At 45.6% G+C, this 20470-nt stretch overlaps 1 pseudogene; it reads left to right on the top strand.

Annotated features, from left to right (window-relative positions):
- The first annotated feature begins 9365 nt into the window (after positions 1-9365).
- LOC149344701 (uncharacterized) lies at positions 9366-15943 on the top strand (annotated as a pseudogene).
- The last annotated feature ends 4527 nt before the right edge of the window (positions 15944-20470 follow it).

The raw sequence follows: 20470 nt of genomic DNA, 5'->3' as shown, positions 1-20470 counted from the left end.
TGTCTCGAATTCAAACAGCATACTCCTTAAATAATAGCTCACTCGAGCTAGTCACCACGTATAAGTACTTAGGACTTCACCTTCATTCAGACTTAGCATGGAACCACCATATTAACCTTATGCTTGCATCTGCTAATCGGTCATTAGGTCTCTTAAAACATAACCTAAAGCATGCTCCTCCTCACCTCCGTGCTCATGCCTATACCACTCTAATTCGACCTAAAATTGAATATGCCTCGGCTATTTGGGACCCTTACCAATCTTACCTAATAAATAACATTGAATCATTGCAGAACCGCGCCGTTCGTTTTATTTACTCCGATTATTCACGTAACACCAGCGTCACAGCCTTAAAGAAACGCGCAGGTCTCCAGGATTTATGTCTCCGTCGTAAAATTGCACGACTGTCACTTTTTCATAAACTTTATCATCATCCATCACTTCATAACGACTTTTTTTCTTTGCCTACTTCGATTTTTGACCGCCGCGATCATCCCTTTAAAGTTAGACGTTTCACGTGCAGGACATTTATCTATGCGCATTCATTCTTACCACGCACAATATCTGACTGGAACACTCTGCCTTCACATATCGCAACCACCACTGATCCTGATAAATATTTTAAACTTATATCTTCAATAACTACTGCTTAACTCTTCGCATACATTGTTATTTTATTTGTTCATGGCTTCCTTTTTTGCAGGGTTTGTTACTAAAAAGATTCATTGTATTAGTGTTCTGTTTGTATAATTTTAATAATGTAGTAATCTTCGTTCTTTGCCTCGCCGCCATTCTTTTGATTCTTTTGCTTACTTATATGTCATGCAACGCGTCTTATTTGTGCTTTTGATTGATTCTTTTGCTTACTTATTTCATCCAGTGTGTCTTATTTGTGCTTTTGTTGTTTGTTTTATATTTGTGGTTTTTTTTTATTCTGTTCAATTGCCTGTGCCCCCCCCCCCCCCTATGTAATACCCTCTCGAGGGCCTTTAGGGGTATTCTGTATAAATAAATAAATAAATACAAATACCTAGGAGTTAATTTTCAAACGGATCTAACATGTCGTCATCACATCAACGTTACTCTTGCAACTGCTAATCGCTCACTCGGAATCATGAAACACAGACTAAGGCAAGCATCCCCACACTTGAAAAAGCTCGCATATAAATCCTTAATCAGGCATAAAATTGAATATGCATGTGCAATCTAGGACCTGAGCCAGACTCATCATACGTAACAATGAATCCCTGGAAAGTCGTGCTGTTCGCTTCATTTTTTCAGACTATCTCCCGTACACCAGTGTTACATATTTAAAAAACCGTGCCGAATTAGATCCCCTATCACTAAGACGAAAACACGCTCGCCTATCTCTGTTTCACAACCTTTATCACAACGACGTTTTACATGCCGACTTCTTTAAGCCACCATGCTTCATTTTGCCTCGCCGTGATCATAACTACACATGCCATCGCCCAGTGTGTCAGTCATCTCTTTACGCGCAATCATTCATAACCATAAGTGACTGGAATAACCTACCATCAGATATTGCTACCGTGGTTCATCCAGACAAATTTCGCAAAATGCTGATTACTCACATCAGGATATGACGTCCCTGAGCGCCACTGTATCTTTACAGAGTTAATAATCCTTCTTTTTTTGCTCCCTCGAATACCACTACCTTCTTTCAGTTTTTTTTTTGTATTCTTAATCTGCGCTGTTACTGTTTTTTTTCTTCTACGTTGTTTTTGTATTCTTAATCTCAGCTGGTTGCGTTTTTTAGCTTTTGCTGCGCTCTATTGCTGTTGTTGTTTTTGTTTTCTATTTATTCTTTCTGCACCTCAAAAATGGTGTCTATGTTTTAATTTTCTCTTTTTTCTGCACCTTTGATTTTGAACAAATTGTCCTCAAAGTGCTTCGTGTGTCCTCCCTATGTAATACTCTCCCCGGAGGGCCTTTAGGTTATTTAAATAAATAAATAAAACTAAATAAATATTCCTGTGTATTTTGCGGTCGTGTATAAAAGAGCATAGGAAGCAATCGTTGCTGCTTCAAAGCCTTCAATAAAACTACCAGCAGTCTACATAGGATATACCGGGCGCTGTTATGTGAGCAAATTTCTGGCAAAATGAACGAAACATTGAAGAAAATAGAGAGGGCCGAAACTTAATAAAGCACATCAAAATAAGCCCTTCCGTCTCTTGTGAGCCGTACTTTGCTTTCAGGCGATTTCTTGCTAGAAGTAAGAATACTGTAACGTCGTGATGACTACAGTCCGGAAACCAGGGAAAATGACTTCTGTACAAAACTCTCTATTGAAAGAAAGAAAGAAAGAAGGAAGGAAAGAAAGAAAGAAAGAAAGAAAGAAAGAAAGAAAGAAAGAAAGAAAGAAAGAAAGAAAGAAAGAAAGAAAGAAAGAAAGGAAGAAAGAAAGTGCTTATTTAACATAACACATGAAATACAAACACAAAACTTAAGGGACCCAACAAAATTTGTTTAAGTGCCCCGACCACTATAAGCTATTACATATTATGTAGACGACAGCAACAAATAACGCAACTATATAGCAATAAGCATGTTACAGCAGTAGGCACTGGATACTAGTGAAAACGTCAAATAAACATGTTATAACTAGAAAACAAACACAAACCAAGGCACTAAAGAACGTAGACTAGGTTGAATTTAGAAGAAAATGTTTTAATTGTTTGTGAAAGGCATGAAGTGCAGGTGAAATTTGAACATTATAATCAAGACTATTCCACAAATAAGGACCCGTATATTGCAACGTTTGTCGACCATAATTTGAGTGTATTGTAGGAAGAAACAGCCGATGTCTTGTAGTAGACGTGTTGGTGCGTAGTGAGTGATGAAGACATACTGTAGTTAAATTGAGCGTGTTGTGAATTATCTGATCAATGAAGGAAGCGGTATTATAAATTGCTAGGTCGTAAATATTTAGGATACCAAGAACGGCAAATAATTCATCCGGATGAGTATGCTGAATGTTTTGCGCGACAATTCGAAGAGCTCTTTTTTTGAAAAGCATATAATGGGGCGATGTGAGATAATGTGCATCCCCAAACAGATATAGAGTCATTAATATGTGAATGAACAAAGGCGTAGTAAAGGTTAACAAGTACATCAACGGGGAAAAAAATTCGGCATTTGGAAAGTGCATGCAGGCCGTATGAGGCTTTTTTAATCACTGAACGGACGTGTAAATTAAACTTGAGATAATTGTCTATCACAATACCCCAAAATTTTGTGTTGGTAGCATGCTGAATAAGCCCGTTATTGTAAATTACATCTGTATGCTGAGAAACAATTCTTCTGCTAGAGTGAAAAAGGATAAAAACGGCCTGATTAGGATTAAGGTTGACTGCATTCGCCATGCACCATTTATGTACATTTTGTAATTTTATTTACTTTTCTAATCAGGGCACTTTCATCGCGATCTGCTAATACTAGAGTCGTATCATCGACAGATAATACAGTTTGGGCATAAGTTAATTGGGAAGGCAAGTAATTGATATAAAGCAAAAAAAAAACAAAGGTCCCAACACGGAGCCTTGGGGAACCCCGACATTAATCATCTTTGCACTCGACTGTGAATTTCCGAAGAAAACAACTTCATGACGGTCCTTTAGGTAACTTTCAATGAGTGTTAGGGGTGTGCCGTTGACGCCGTAAACAATTAACTTTTCTTTAAGAATACGGTGGTTTAGAGAATCAAAGGCTTTGGCGAAGTCGATAAATATGCCTGCTGCTAGGAAACCCGAATCAATAAACTTCCTAACTATGTCAACAAAGGTCGAAATGGCAGTTGTTATGGAATATCCTTTTCTGGTAGGGTAGGGTGACATAATACTGTGTTTTTATAGATAGCTGTTAAGTCTTGCTGCTAACAGTTTTTCAGCGACCTTGCTGAAAAAGGGTAATAGTGATATCGGCCTGTAATTCTGGATGCTATCTTTTTCTTTTGATTTGTATAATAGAAGAACTTTTGCTACTTTCATTTTTGGCGGAAAAACGGCTGTCGAGAAAATTAAATTGACAATATGGGCTAGCACTGGAGATATTATTTCTATGACCAGTTTAGCACTTTGGGCTGAAATGTTATCAATGCCACAAGAAGCATTACGCATGCTAGTTATTGTTGACTTTACCTCATCACCATCTGTAGCAAAAAGATAAAATGAGGAAGTTGGTCGAACGAGGCATGTGGCACAGGTTTCGGTTGGATTTACATTTTCTATTGATGAAAAGTAATCGCTAAAAGCTGCCCAGATATCGTCTGGTGACGTATGTGTTGTGCCATTATATGCTAATTTATCAGGCAATTGTTGCTTTCTTTCTCCGCCAAGGTATTTGTTCACGATGCTCCAGTTTTTCTTTGAATCCTTTCCGTTAAAACGGACCTGATGACTGAAGCACGCTTTTTTTTTCAGCAAAGAGCACATTGCTCAAAATTCTTGAGCACTCAGAATACCGGCGTCTTAATGATGCATTAAAGGGTTGTTTCTTTAGTTTTCTATACATATTGTATTTCTTTTTAATGCAAAGTAATACCGAGTTCGATACCCAAGGATTTCGTGGGGTTTTGTGCTTAGCAGTAACAGAGCAAGAGGTGGTCGCAGACGTCATTTGCTTCTGTGTAAAATTCAACAAATTGTTTATAGCTGTCATTAGCGCAGCCAGATGAATATAAAGATGACCAGTCAATAGCACATACATTGTTTACAAACCGCGAGTGATTAAAAAATCTCTGATTATAATGCTTATTAGAAATTTTCAAACGTTTGACATTGTAAACAGCACGGGATAATGATCAGCAATGTCGGCCTCTATAGCGAAAGAACTACAAACAGGGACATTAGTTAACAAATCGTCAATAATTGTAGCACTGTGTTCTGTTACTCTCGTGGGTAAGTCAACAAGACACGTATACCCGCAACTAGTATAACAAGAAACATATTCATAACATGACGGGCAATTGTTATTTGATACATCAATATTAAAATCGCCCATAATGATTACAGCAGCATTATCATTTAGAAAAGAACAAGGTATGTGGTCAAAATCAGAACAAAACTCTTGGTATAGTGCTGAAGGCGATCGGTAGACCACACCAATAATAAGATTCTTAGCCATCTGTAAATGCGATTTTTCTATGCATACCCAAACACTTTCACAGTTTTCTGCTAAGAAGTCAACACCGTTCAGACGTTTATAGCTTATATTTTCACAACGCAACACACCCTGGGGAAAACTTGAATTAAGTTTGTTTTTGCGACATTGTGCTTCTAGGTTGTAACCGGTTTTGTTAAAACGTTGCAATTCCTCAGGGCTGAAATAACTTTCAGATATTCCCAGAAAGGCAAAATGAGAAACGAATAAGTTTGTGAAGTTCAATATAGAATCTACATTTTTTCTCAGGCTTCTGCCATTGAAATGCGCACCCAACAGAACATCTTGCGATGCTATTCTCTGATTAATGACGTCAACAGTTGGATAAGTCGCCGGGATGCCCATTGAGATTATCTAGTTGATACTAGCCAGATCATCATCGCAAGTCACACGAACAATGGGGCTGTCTGTTGTCTTTCGCGCCTTTACTTGGCCTTTACTTGGGCTGACTTGCGCCAACAATGGACTGAATCACTTTTCGGCGGCGTAGCAGCAAGCGTGTTTGGCGGTCGTTGAACAGAATGCCCGTGCTCAATTTACAGCTTATAGGGGACTTTTCATATGAAGCCGCGCTTCAAAGAGGCAACTCAAACTAATAATTTGGACATCTGCCATCTTTTTTCGAACGGTGCTGCAATGCAGACCAACGTTCTTGAGCGCCAACCCGAGATATGTCAGCTTCGTCTTCGTCTTCTGCAGCTTCGTCAGCACTGGCCGTTGAGACATCAAATCTCAGCTGTCTTTCCTCAAGCGAAAAGTTACTAGAACATCCTGGAACAACGTAGACTCGGCTCTGGGTGGATGCGCTGATTCGTCTCGCATCACAAACAAAGCCACAAAGCGGCGTGCCGGCTGCTTTGAAGAATAAACAAGTAAACACTGCAAAGATTCAAGGCATTACTCACCTCTCAAAGAAGCATCCACCCGTTGCGTTAAAGGCCAACTGAAAACAAATAAAACACAGGGTGCAAGTATAAAGAAAAATTTCAGTGGTTTATCTCTGGTTAACCTGGAGGATTGCGAAAGCAACGAGGAGACAGAGAGAGAGGGGATGGAGAGAGCGATGCAGCGGCGGCGGCCCCGGTACACTAGGTATGCGCCGCCACTGCGCATGCGCAACTGGCGAGCGCGGCGGTGGCACCTCTGAGTCACCCGCGCAGCGACGGTGGCGGCCCGCCAGCTGTGCGCAGTGTGACGTCAATGCTCCTCGCGCGTGCGCAGTATGGCCTTTCGTCAGCTCCGCGAAATGGCTCAGCGAATCGCGTAGTGTTGCTTCCGCAACAAAACACCTAGTAAAGAAAAACACTACCTTAGCGTGCGTAATACGGCTTTAGACAAACGACATGTGTAGAAACGGAGTTATATGATAGGCGTTAATAATCGCTCACCACCACACACATTCTTTTTGTGCAGCACAACAACCACTATTTAATGCATTGAGGAGGAAAGGCAGCACACTACAACACCGACCACGGCAAGTCAACAACACAACAACACAATGACAACCACGTCCCCATCACGACCGTCCCGACCCTTTCCCAGAAACGGCATTCAAGACCCTCCGAGGTCATCGAGCGGGAAGGTCCGGCGCGTCCGGCGCCCACTGGTCCCAAGGTTAAGGGGTAATGCCCTGTGCGGCTACCACCACCGGTTTCAACAACATGAATCACTTCTGGCCGTACGTGGCGCCGCTGGGATGCGGTCATATCGTTAGAGGCGACTGCACACTACAGTTCACTTAGCGGACGAAGAACTCAATCCGCGGTGGCAAAAGGGCGTCCAAACCCAGACTCGGTCTCCGGGCTTGTATTCAGCGTTGCGTCTTCGTAGATTATAGCGTCTGGTGTCGGTACGCTGCTGGTCTTTGATACTGCTTCCTATGATACGGCAAAGGTAGCATTTGGTTAAACGTCTGAGGGCTTTAGAAGCCCAGTACAAAGTTTAGCCACATTGCATGGAGATAGGGAAAACCACTGCCATGCAAAAGAAAAAAAAGCTCGTCTGAGTAGTGCGTTACAGGCTCGTGAGACCAAAAGAGAGCGTTAGTCGCGTTGAACGAGACAGAGAGTGTCAGTAGAAAAAATTTAATAAAGAAAAAATCACAGGTTGAGTTCGCGCGTGCAACGTGATATTTGAGGGTTAGCTTTTGTGTGATAGCAAAAAAAGAAGGGGGAGCCGACGATCCCGGAGGCCGCTTGTACTCATTGCTTGGCAGTGTGGTAGGAACCTACCACCTCCGCCAACCAAGGGTGACGTCCATGCCTTTCGCCTTTCAAAATCTTCTCTTGTCTGCTTTCACATTAAAACAGATATTCAAAATGGCGTCTTCGGTGTTCTTCACAGTTTTCCTTACCTCTTCCAAATTTAGATCGCTGAGAAGTGCATGTGCTTAGCCTTTGCTTTGTTCGGCTGTGTGGTTATTTCTTTGAAATTTTTCTTAATCGCCATCTAGGCCTTTTCGTCAAACAAGCCTCTTGGTAAAACAATGAAACCTCCTTTTTTTTTGCAAGCATTAGCAAAAAATCTGGCAAACGAAACTATTTCTAGATGTGATGCAGCAGGCAGCGGCGGTCAGTACGACGACCGTAGCTCCTGCCTACCGATTGCACAGTTTCAGCTTGGCACCATTCTGTCATCCTTTGTAGCTCTTACTTAGATAACGCACGCTTAAGATAACAACTCATGCTTGTTGGCTGCTGCTTCCAGGCTAACTTCGGACCTTATTGCGAAACGCATTCGATGACAGGACGGGCAGAGGCGCCTCCTAGGAAGGCAACTAGAACCGGAGCTGTTATTTCTTGGCAGTACGGGGAATGCCCAAAAGGGTTTTGCGCCGGAGAAATTGTAGTCCTTCGCGCACATCTTCTGGCGGGAACGCAATAGCTTCAGGCCAGAAGGCCCGCATCCGCCTATAGTGAGACAGAAAACTCTAAGCCAATCATTCAAAACTCGCACTTGTCTCCAGTACTCCTACTTGATGACCTTGCCAACTGTTTTCCAGTGGCCACCCGAGGGGCCAAAACGACCGAAGAGGAAGGAATGTTCCCGTGGAATGTTCCTTTTGAGGAGGCAGAAGGCGAAAAGCCACGACTTCCAAGTTAGAACAGCGATGAGGCTGGAGCGCTGCGCGCTCTGCATTTCCAGCGGAAGAACTCACATTGTAGAACCCAATGTAGAAGAAATGAATGTTAAGAAGGTGGAACTTTGGGCTTGCTGTTATTGCATTTTATTGAGACTGTGCGAATATTAGAATATTTCGAAAAGCTAATGGAATAAGCTGCTGTTCGATAATTCGAAGTGAAAAGTCGAGGGGGCACTTTAGCAAGCTAAACTGCGATGAGGCGAAAGCATTTCCCTCAACGCTCTCCTGCGTCCTTACGCTAGACAAGGAGAACTGCATATGCATTGGCAGGAAGTTGGCGTAGCACAGCCTCTCCTTAGCCAGCCTTAGCACAGCCTTAGGCACTTACAGAGTGTTTCTTTCCTGTACCATTGTATCGGCAACCTTTTGTGGAGTTCCTTGACTCCAATGTCCCAAAATTACTTTGGGGAATGTGAATTTCTAGTGGTGCAAAAACATTCTTCTTTAAACTGCACACATCTACGCGGCTTGTGAATGAGAGAGAGAGAGAAAAACTTTATCATGGCAAGTGTGTTTAGACCCCCCTTGGGTCCCTGGACCACCGCACGGTCCCACTCTACGTCGTAACGTTCATGCGGTGTTTGTCCATGACGTCGGCACCCCGAAGCACCGCAGCAAGCTGCGATGGCGGGTCCGGAGACGAGAGCACGACCTCCCAGTCCTCCCAACTTGATAACGCGGGCTGTCCCTGCGGGGGAGGGTCAGCAGGGCAGCCGAAAAGGATGTGGGAGAGTGTGGCGTGAGGGTCGCCGCACAGGGTGCATGCAGGGGAGGTGCCACAGTAGAGAGATAGCAGCTGAGGGGATGAGAGAGAGCGGGTCTGGAGGCGTCTCCAGAGGATCTGTTGGGAATGGGTAAGGGAGGGTTGTGGAGGAGGGTAAGTCCGACGGTCCAAGCGGGGCATTTGCGTGAGCTCTGCAAAGGTGTGCGCCCGCTCTCTCGAGAAACCTGGACCGAGGCCGTCCAGAGCCCGGCAAATCAAACCTCGGGCCAATTTATTTGTGAATGAATGGATTCATGCTAAGGAGATGCTTTCGCCATGAACGGTGAATTGCCGCCTGTGCAGTACACCAGAGACAACTGACCATTGTTGTATTGTGTGCATTGATGCTGTTTTCTTCTGGGACATATCAAAACAAATAATTTAGAAGGACATTCACATCACAACCAACAGCACCTTCCTGAGTACATATGCTGAATCTAAACGATTATGGAGTTGAATTGTGCGCCGTGCCGCCTGCGGCCGAATGGCACGCAAAAAGCGTGAAGCGTTCCTACCGTTTTTTGCCAGTGGAGAATATTTGTGTTCTGCCATATGATCTATTTATGTTGCTGAGACTATTTAGTCTCTGGAAGAGCCGCATGATGGACCGCCGCGCAGAATCACCATGGTCGTCGAAATCTGTGTTTGGTAAACAACGCGCTTTGGTGCAGGGAGTAAATTCTACCCTATAAGAGCCGCCTAGCTGGCTCCCCTATCTGGATGCATCTGTGTGTCTCCCAAATTTTCAATGTTCTGCAAGGTGGGGTAATGGAGGGGTATGGTGGCCTGGTGTTTTGCGGCGTAAGCATCCTTAGATTTTTCTTTTCGGCACTGTTTCCACGCAATAAAGAAAAAAGAAAGTCGGCGTAGCATAGCAGTTCGCACACTCGGCTATGGAACGGAAGGATGGTGCTTCGAGTCTCGCCGTTTACAACATTATAGGATTTTTTGTCTGGTTAACGACTAGTTGGTCATTACTTGTGATTATAGACTAGTTATCACTTTCGCTTAAGATTAATGGACGAACTGACAGAGTCATGGCCGCGAGCATGACCCATGAAAGGCCTTCGCCGTAATAAAGCATGATGTGTTCAAATTGTCTCGCAACGGATCAAATATGTTCTAAACTTTTCGAATATTTTTCCAATAAATGGCAACAAGCTCCAAAATGGAAAGCCGCATTTATTTCGGCGGTTGTTCCAAAAACGGGTTCCATACCGATGTCGCGTGACATCCTGCCCCGATCTCTGTTCGTTGGGTTCTGGAATCTAGGGTTCAGTTTTGCGACGCGGTCCGTTTCTGTGGCGGCGTTCTAAATGCCCACACGCGACTAGTTAGTCATTACTTGTGACTAGTAATGACTACTTATGACTTTCACTTCAGATTAAACGACGGGCGGACGGAGCCATGGCCGCGAGAATGACCCATCAAAGTCTTTCGCCTTAATAAAACAAGGTGTGTTCAAAATTTCCACTGAACGACGCGGCAAGGCTCAGGCAAGTTCAGCAAGCGCTGCCTAGTTGCCCTCCCTCGAAGGCAATGGCCCTTAAGTAGCTGTCGTCCACTCCAGTCTCTCTGTCGTCAACAGCAGCACAATGCTACTTCACGATGCGTATTGCATGACAGCAATGGAGTTAACATACTGGCATCGTAATGCGATCCCGTAGTGGGCAATTAGGGTTGCGCCTTTTAATTGTAGCACCATACCGCAAAACTTTCACCGGCGCTTTAATGTTCCGCACGATAACTTGTTTTTTACGAATATTCGCACAAGCAGCGAATATTGGCAGCAATATTCGATTCCTATTTGATTCGATTTGGGTTTAATAAACTATTCTTATTTTATTCGACAGTGAAGATACACTGTTGTATTCAACTGGGTTTGGAGTCGACGCGGTGGCTTAGCGGTTATGACACTCGGTTGCTGACCCGAAAGACGCGGGTTCGATCCCGGCCGCGGCCGTCGAATTTCGATGGAGGCAAAATTCAAGAGGCCCGCGTACTGTGCAATCTCAGTGCACGTTAAATAAACCCAGGTGGTCGAAATTCCGGAGCCCTGCACTACGGCGTCCCTCATAGCCTGAGTCGCTTTTTCGGGACGTGAAACCGTCATAAATAACAAATCAACTGGGTTCGGAAAAGGTACTATTTGCATGCTCCTACATTTTAAAGCAAGGCATAGCTCGAAAGGACGGTTCAAAGAAAAGACTGGACGAGCGCCAACATCCACAACCTGTTCCGCTTTGGTCACCTTGAAATGATTTTCATATTGTAGCTTCCTGAGTGGAAGTTGCAAAAACTTGCTGACCTCAGCTTCCTATGTTTCACGTTCAGTAATAGTGGTTTTAAAGGGACACAGCGGCTTTGTGTTATTGCACTAAAAAAAGACACTTGAAACTTGGTCTTCGCTGTTCTTCGAACTTTTGCAGAACTTTTACAAATCAGATCGCTGAGAACAGCAAGAGCCCTGGCTTTAACTTTCTTCGGCTTTGCGGCGATTTCTCTGCAGCTTTTCTGAATACTTTTGACTCTTGTGAGTTTTTCTGTGTCCGGTCCTTCCGTGGTATGTCTTTTGTGTAAATGAGATAACAACCAGCCCAAAGTTCCACCTTTTAAAAATTATTTATGTGCTCATCCCAGAGTAGCCTGCTTGTAAAACACTCCAAGTGTTGTACGCATACTACTGATTATAACGGGGTTAAGGTACGTTAAAGAAAGGTAATTGCAAAGCAGTACATGTTACTTTGAACAAAAATATAAAGCAACAACATGAGACCCTTCTCTGTATTTAGCTGGTGCTGTCGCCCCGTTTCATGGAGGCCATTCTTAGCGTCCATGCATGCTTCCATCCCGAAAAAGTTTTGTTCCCAACCGAATTTATAGTTTTCGTTGGCCAGTAATCTTACGCCTAATTCAGCCCCTTACAACACACCTGAAGATATAAACTTTATGATTTTCTTTTGCGTGTATCGACCTGTTTCGCATGCCTGTGAGTTGTGGCTTGTGCTACAATTGTTCCTAACATAGTGTGCTTACGCTCTCTTTTTTTTTCTGTCTAGACTTTGCGGTCCTGTTCTCCTCTTTCTAGGTTTCGTTTCTCACGCTCATAATGCACAGTTTTAGTGTTATTTGATGCGTTCGAATTTTTGAATGACTTCCATTTCTTCCTTTAGTCTTTTGATTCCAATTGCCTAATACCCGTTTGTTTGTGTAAACAGGTGTTGAAGGGAATCCCGCCACTAGTTAAAAGAAATGATTTTTTAGGCAAAGAGAAGCTTATTGTGGCATAGCAGAACAAGATTTTTTTTTTTTTGGGGGGGGGGGTCGTATTGCAAATCACATATTGCAAATACATTGCAAACCACAGTATGAATCTGATAAAAGGTTGAAGAGCATGCAAAACCTTTTATTTCTTGATAACACCGCAACGCCTCTGCTGCGCTCAAACGCTGGCTGGAGGGCAGCAGACCAACCTTTTGTGTCGAAACTTTACGTCATGCACTCACCAACAAGCTTGGCGCCACTAGCGTTCTGAGTAAGCGCGCGGTGCCCATGCGCGCCATCCACTAGTGATTTGCCATCCTCTATCAGTAACAATATATTACCTACCAGGGAAGTTAGCACCGCTAAGACAACTGAAGCCTTCACGGCAGTCGGTTTGGCCTCTGGTAAAGAAAGCCTCCCCCTTCAATCTTTGCCGAACGAGGTTATCGTCCAGATCTTGACTTTCCTTGGCCCCGAAGACTTGATGGCCGTCGAAAGAACTTCCAGCAAGTTGTCAAGTCTGGCTTGCGTACAGCAAGTGCTCCAACGTACGAAGTTCCTCCCGAGCAACACGGCGGGCACCCTTCGAGACTACCTGCACAACAGCCGGGCGGAGGCGATATCTGAACTGGATTTGAACGACTTCATGGCAGCAAGTTCTAAAACGGTGGAAGGGTGCATCGACTGGTGCATCAAACTGAAAACAGTGCGCTGCGTGAATACCCGCCTTCTGCCGACAGCGATGATTCGCCTCCTTCGAGACAGCCTCCGTTGCCTGGAGCTCCTCGAATGGTCATTGGCGGAAAATCCCTGCCACGAAAAAGACATTCGTGGCTTTTCGTGGGAGGCATCGGACGGTGTTGTGCAGCTTACTTTCCCGCCCACCCTGACCGACATGTACACCCTCCCACTTTTTTAACCTGAACGCGCGAGCGTCGACTGCCCGGTGCAGCGGTGCACAGGCGAATCAGAGCGGAAATTGGGAGAGGGGACGATGATGCGCGCCGATCATGTCGCTGCAGCTATCGTCGTCTGCTTGGCTGTTCTGCTGCGTGCGAAGCAACCCCTGCGAAGCAATTTTTGAGGCAGGGTTTTGAGGGCGTTTGTTTCGTGTTCTGTCTGACGCGTGCATATGTCTCTGGGATGGTGCAAATGCGTAGCGTTCCAGGCACGACTCTGGACTCGTCTTGCATTTGCGGGTAGCGTCTCGAGAGCATTTGCTTTAAATAGCGAAATTAAAGCGTCAATAGCGAGGGTCCTCTTCAGTCAGTTTTTTTTAAGCAACAATTGCAACTGGTTTCTTGGGCATGCTAGGCTGTTCCCAAATGTATGCCCTTTTCAGAATCACCCACGCTACATGCAGCGGATAAATTAATCGCTCGCAGCTTCTTGGGGCTCCAATGCATAACAGCCGATGATGGGCAGGGGTTGCTTCGCACTAATCAGAACAGCCTAGCAGACGAACCTTACTCCAGCAGCATGAATTGTGGGCGTGCCGTTGCCCTCGCAGGCGTTCTCCTCTCCGTCTTCTTCCGGCGCCGCAGCGCCCGGCAGTCGACGCTCGCGTGTTCAGGTTAAAAAAGTGGGAGGGTGTACGTCGAAGTGTTATCGACGAGGTACAACATAGTATTTCTGTGCTCTATTCTAGACCGTTGCTCTACTCTTCGCAAGTTGCACTTCCACGAGCGAAGGGTTCCGTTGATGGTTACAACAGCTGCGTACAGAGTGCTCGAAAGCTTTCACGACGGCACAGCAAGGAATTTTGCGACGTTCACCTTCACCAGCGACTGCGCAACTGTAGCCCACGAAGCGAGAATACGAACACCTGGACGCCCATCGAGTTCAGTGGACGCATTAGAAAGTCTTCTCGGCGTGCTGGAGGCAAGCCTGAAGTTTTCTCCTAGCGTGATCTTGAGGCAAAATCCAAGGCCAACATCGAACTGCATGGCCTTGGACAGGTGGAAAACACATCTAGTGCCGGAAGGCTTTTCGAATCTCTTCATTGTCATCGAAGATGACGCGTTTGCAACACTCGAAGCAGCAGCCCAACGCCGCCGGCACCACAACACGAGAGAGTTGACTTTGCAGTCTTCCTCTGCAGCGACAGCGGCCCCCACGTCTGCAAGTGCCACCCACATCGCGTCCCTGCTGAACTTCCTCAGAGGATGTCACAGCCTGACAGAGCTCAACCTAGCTTCATTTCATTTTGGGGCGAACGTCGACTGCTGCTCTGTACTGGCAGATGCTGGCCTCGTCGGCTTACGGGCGTTGTCCCTGCCGTCATGCGCCGTGTGTTGCTACGGACGCCTCGAGCAGCTCGACAGGGCGCGCTTTCGGCTCGACGAACTAGACGTGCGTATAGCTTTGATGCACGGTCATTGACTTGCGACGTCTGCAAAGCTGCTTCCACATGCACCGAACAGGCGTTCCAGTCGCTGCACTTGCTCTGCCCCTTGAGACGGCTTACATTGTGCGACCTCCCGCACGTCCGCCACCTACGCTTCCTCGAGGGCTGCGTGGTCCGTGAACTCAGACTCCGGAACCTTGGACATGGGTGTTTCGCCGGTGGACAAACAACTGCTCTGGCGCAGGTAAGGGCGGTTATATGCTTCGTCAGGATAAGCCTGTTTTTTTTGTGGTATCGCACTATTCCAGTAAATTTAAAGAATGCATTTTGTTACGGTTCTAGCTTTCGTGCTGGTGCATCTCATGTAAATGCAGGTAGATAAGGCTTCATGGTTGGTTTTCCTGACTGAGTATTTTGAACACATCGAAAACGCAAGCTGTCTCCCCTTAATATTTCAATGTTTTGAGCGTGTGTAAGCGTTGCTGTCCCATTTTTTCCGTACTTAATAGGTTACATGAGCGGAATTCAGAAATTGTTAGTTTTTTTAGTGCCACCCAAGAGATCCACGAATGGATATATTGAACTTTACTAAGAAATACTTACCCACTTGCAAGTACACAACCGCTGTTTAAGCTTACTAAGGCAGGGATAGCGTCGGTGTCTTTCGTGCGGTACTGAAATAAGTTACAAAAAGGCGAGCATTTGGCCTTCGACACCTAGCGATGTTTTACCAAGCGTCGGTGACTATAAGGAAAAACTATCATCGCCTTCACCTGACGTTGCATCCATGTCAAGTACAGGCAATACTGGCAATCTGACTCAGTACCTACCCCATGCATTTCCCGACTGTTCTTCACAGGTGATGGCAGAGGTCCGTAGCTTGAAGCTGGAGAGCAGCGTCGTCCCCTTGGACATATCTTCTGTCAGGCAACTGGTGACCAACGCCCCGCGGCTTCGCCGCCTTTGCATTACGTCCACAATGTTAGAACTGAGCCACGGATATGACCTGGTGTCCAACCTGGACCTCTTCCCGGTTATAGAGTACATCCACGTGCACACATGGACGACCGGCTTGAACCAGGAGCCGGTTATTATCGCCGCGTTCCCCGTCATCAAGGCCGATGGCGACAGCGGGACATGGTTCATAGAACCCACGCTTTCCTCCGACTGGCTGGTGCTCTGCTGTGCCCACAACCTCGTTTCTGCCCCAAGAGCGCGCAACTGCGGTCCGCGTCGCTTTTAAAAGAGGTGCCAACTGTACAGGACGCGATACGTCTCCTTCGCGGCTGCCCGCATAGATGTCAAAATCACTATGCCGAGCCCCTACAAACTAACCACCTTCTGGCGCTCAATATTTATGGGAAGATGCGCTTATATCCATCAAACTGCTACATACAACGACTGAGCTGTCTTGGCATTCTTGTCTGCATCGTTTTTCAGCTCTATTATTTGTTTGACAAAAACTGTTAATGGTCGCTCTGCTATTTCACTTTTGAAAGGCGTGAGAAATAGCGGGCGGAGCTCTCACGCTGAACTTTTTGCAATTTTAGAACTGACTTACCTTAGGGTCAATAAATATGCGTTGTTTTTATCATTCACATCAATCATTTTTTCACGATTGATGCTAGTAAGGTGTCTAGTAAAGTGGCATGCTAGTAAGGTGTCCAATTTCATGGCAGCATGGCCACGGAAATTTTTAGTCTGTAGTCAAACGGCACCAATGAATTTTCGCGCTGATTTAGGAAGGCACCCATTCACAAATAACCGTTTCGAAGTTCCAGGCCGACTTATTAGCCTAAACACTCTGTCGATGTTCAACAAAACGAAGAGTTCATTGCCTAGCTCCATCGTGGATTGTGCCGTGGTTTTAGTATAAATCTGCTTTGTTTTCCATGTGACTCTCTTACCTGGAGTTACATGAACCTGCGTTATATTTCTGTAGGTGCACTTTTCTCGCTGACAGCGGCAGCTCTTCTTGAAATAAATTGCCAGCCGGAACAATCGCAAACATGGCTCGGTTCTTTACTCTATGGGACACGCTTGCAGCAGCAGTAGTGGCAGTGCGCACGAAATTCCGCCTGCACCGGCAGCGCTTAGCTCTCGCTGATGATTAAGTTCCTGAGGTGGGCCAACTGTGTGACCCGAAGGTGTAGCCATATTCTGAGTGTGTGAATAAATGCGGAAGTATAAGAAGACGGCACTGTATCTCATGCGCGGCGCTATCAGTATTGGCACCGCCTGCAATGAATGCGTTGCTGTTTCCGCTCTGTATGGCTCTGGTTGCAATAAAAGAGTTGGGCAAGCCGTTTATCCTCTAAGAGTGTTGCATTAAGCACTCCGTTTCGTTGGCACGAAAGTCAAGCTTGCGATAAAGCACTATCTGGCATAAGGAACTAAATCTTCTTAACGAGGTTTTTCGCCCCCTCCTCGAGAGTGTAACTTGTTAGAACACGAGACAACGGCTGTCTAGAAATTGTAGTGACATAGAGGCTATCGGCCGATTTCAAACCAGAGCGCGCAAAAGAACAGAAAAAACCACGCTCCGTGATCACATCTCGAATAATCATGACGACATAGCTCCCGCATATATTCAAAGGAACCTCAATCACGCTAGAGCCTACATCTGTTGCAAGGTCACGCTCTTCGTTCCACTCAACAGATACCTTTCTTTTTTGTCGTTCCGAAATAATACGCATCGATCTTGCAGTTCGTTACGATGACTGAAAATTTATCAACTTTTTCATTTAGACGTTGAGTCGCGCACATGACTTTCAGCATGTGCTGCTCTGACGTTTTTTGAGACATGTTAAAACTGATATGGGCGGCACTAATACATTTTTTGCTTAACGAGCATCTGTGAAAGCTTGCACGCTTGCGCTCGCTGGCTGAATTGGCTCACAAAAATTAGCTGGTCGTGGTAGGGTCTTCGATAGTAAGCGCCTTTCGCCATGACGCAGGCCAAGTACCGGGAGTTACGATGCCTCAGCATGATGTTGCACACGGCGCCATGTTTTCGTCCAAACCTTCACTGATGCCTCGAGAAGCGGGTAGAATGAGTAGCGGACTGATTTGCTTTAGAATTCACAATGCTAACTTTGAAATGCAGTGTGTCTTCTGACTCGTTGATTTATTGCAAAGAGTCAACTCTTGAATAATTTCACCATTGAAAACCACGGCTTCACGTAGAGAAAATGGGGCGTACCATGCGCACAGCACACGAGGAGACATTTTGTTTTCTGAGATGTTTTACTGCCTCTTTTTCCTTGCACCCTGGTTGATAGTCGCACAGGTATTCGCCCGCTGAGCCGTGACGGCAAAAGTTCAAAGTTAATGTGGCCCGAAAAGACAAGTAATGAAATGAACAGGTTGACAGAGGCCAGGACTACAAAATGGTGTATTTTAGAAACGCACCATCCTTTATGTGGACACTGCGGTGTTCTCAAGCAGGACATGACAGCACATGATAAGAGAGTATACAAATCAATATAGACCTAAAAATGGTAGAAATACAGCATTGGAAAAGCGATCGTGGCAAAATATTCTAGTCTAGGCAAAATATTCTAATAAAGCCTTCAGTTGATAGTCAGCACCGGTCCTGTTGTACTCTTTTTTTTTTGTCCTTCGTCTTAGCGCTGTTTTTTCCAAGAAAAATGTACCAACTAGCTCAGCTCTCCGTTTTATTATAGTCTAGATCTACTCATGTCCTAATAAAAATCCATTGTCTTGCCATTGATTTCCGTCGCACCCGTACCAGTGCGACCAGCTTCCTTCATATAGTAGGCAGCAGTAATTTTAGTTCGCAACGGGTTCTGGCATTCCTCAAACTATTCGTTCTTTCAGAGATTGTTATTGCTTTCTTGCGTGCCTTACACTTGCCTCAAAGACGCCTCTTACGTTATCTTGCAAAGGACGCTTGTGCTGGACGGTTCTCTCGCTAAAACATCGGTCTGTTGGGCCACCGTCCACGCACCCACATATACGTGGTATCGGTATGTCACATCGAATCGCCGTTCACTAAAACGCATCTTTGTTCATAACGCGCATGTTTGCGTCGTATCGTTATAAGAGAGCAAATCGCTGCAAGTTTTCGCGGCGCTGAAAAGACAGCGCTCCCACGATAACGACCGCCATAACGACATTTTTGAGGTTGTGCGCCGGCCTATTTATGTGAGAATTATTGTAACAGACCTTTGGCCTCCCTGTGTACTTGGAGCTTCGTCATTACCAGTTGTTTCAGATGTTGAAGCATTTATCCAGGTGTAAGAGTAGGTACCTTTCAGGTGTTTTCACCTACTACCTGCTTCTTGACAGCGTGCATAATTCACTCTTGAGACTGCTGATCGTGTTTGTTGGCGTGTAATAACGCTGTATACTGAACATCTTTCCGATAACATTCTCCCAGTAAACAGCCACAATAAACAGCTCCATAAACAGCCACATTGTTTTTATTGCCTATACTAGCGTTTGGACCTGTCAGAATTTAGTTGTTTCCTTTTCCAGATACTGTTATGTACGAAAGGCGATGTTACGTTGCTTCACTGTACAGAAACAAATGGTGTGTATGTTTATTTAGATTTACTGGGGTTTAACGCCCTAAAGAAACGCAGGCTGTGAGGGACGCTGTAGTGAAGGGCTCAGGAAATTTCGGCAACCTGGGGTTCCTTAACGTGCACTGACATCGCACAGTACACGGGCCTCTAGAATTTCTCCTGTGCCACCGCTGCGGCGGAATGTGATAGCTAATTTTTATTGTAATCGATCACCGTGGTGGCTGATGTGATTGCATATTGGCAGTAAAACGAATAAAAAAGAAGTACGAAAGGAGCTATCGCGTCTACTCTTAAGGCAAAGCTGAAGTTTCTTTGCAGAGAGCGACATGAAGGCCCGTCATGCCAACGAGGATTTTATAACATCTCATGTTGCACTGTCATGGACAAAATTTGGCGAGATGCCGGAGCGGCGTTTTGAAGCTGCGTCTGCGCCACTAGGCGGCGCAAGCCGCCATGGGCATGCGCATCCGATATGCGCCCGCTTGCCTGCCTGGTAGCTGATTTCGCGTGAGTACTGCTTTTTCAGAGCTTGGCCGCGGGCGTCCTCTTTTCGTCGCTTGCGCTCGACAGCCGCCATGAGACTGCCGTATACTCGGCGTGCGGCCGGCCGACTGAGGGGACGGGCTTCCACAGCGCCCGTCACATTTAAGTCCAGTTTTTAAGGAGAGAAATAAAGCACTGTTTTTTCTTTCCCTAATCATTTTTTACTTCCTCCCTGCGAAGGAGGTCATATTTTTGGAAGCAGTCCGCTGTATCAGAACCGCTTCTCGAGGAAGAGATTAAGTCCGTGCCCCTCGTGGTGAGCTTTACCGTGAAAGGTAACCGCTTGGTAACCATTCTGCCACCCGAAAGTGTAAAGAACAGACAGAATTCTTAGGCAACAAATTTACTGGCACAAAAGAAATATACGCAAGCAAAAAGCAATCCAGGCGTCCAACGCAGAGGCGTGCATCGCAGAAGCGACTTTCTACTATTTGAAGAAGCCGCCGTCAGCAGCAGTCACGCTTGCGAAACGCAGCAGCACCTATTTGTATAATTTACAGGAATTGTACAACGATTAGCGGGAGAAAAAACTAGACAGCGCTTCATTTCTCTCCTAAAAAACGCCCCATACATGCGACAGGCGCCGTGAGTACACGCCGCCATCGCAGTCCCCGCGACGCGCGCCGAGTATGGCGGCCGTATATACAGGGTGTCCAGGCTAACTTTAGCCAAGGGGT

This window comes from Amblyomma mixtum, chromosome 5 (genome assembly GCF_055824585.1).
Source record: "Amblyomma mixtum isolate Tamu chromosome 5, ASM5582458v1, whole genome shotgun sequence".
Classification (NCBI taxonomy): Eukaryota; Metazoa; Arthropoda; class Arachnida; order Ixodida; family Ixodidae; genus Amblyomma; species Amblyomma mixtum.
This window is presented reverse-complemented; position numbering and strand designations above follow the sequence as displayed.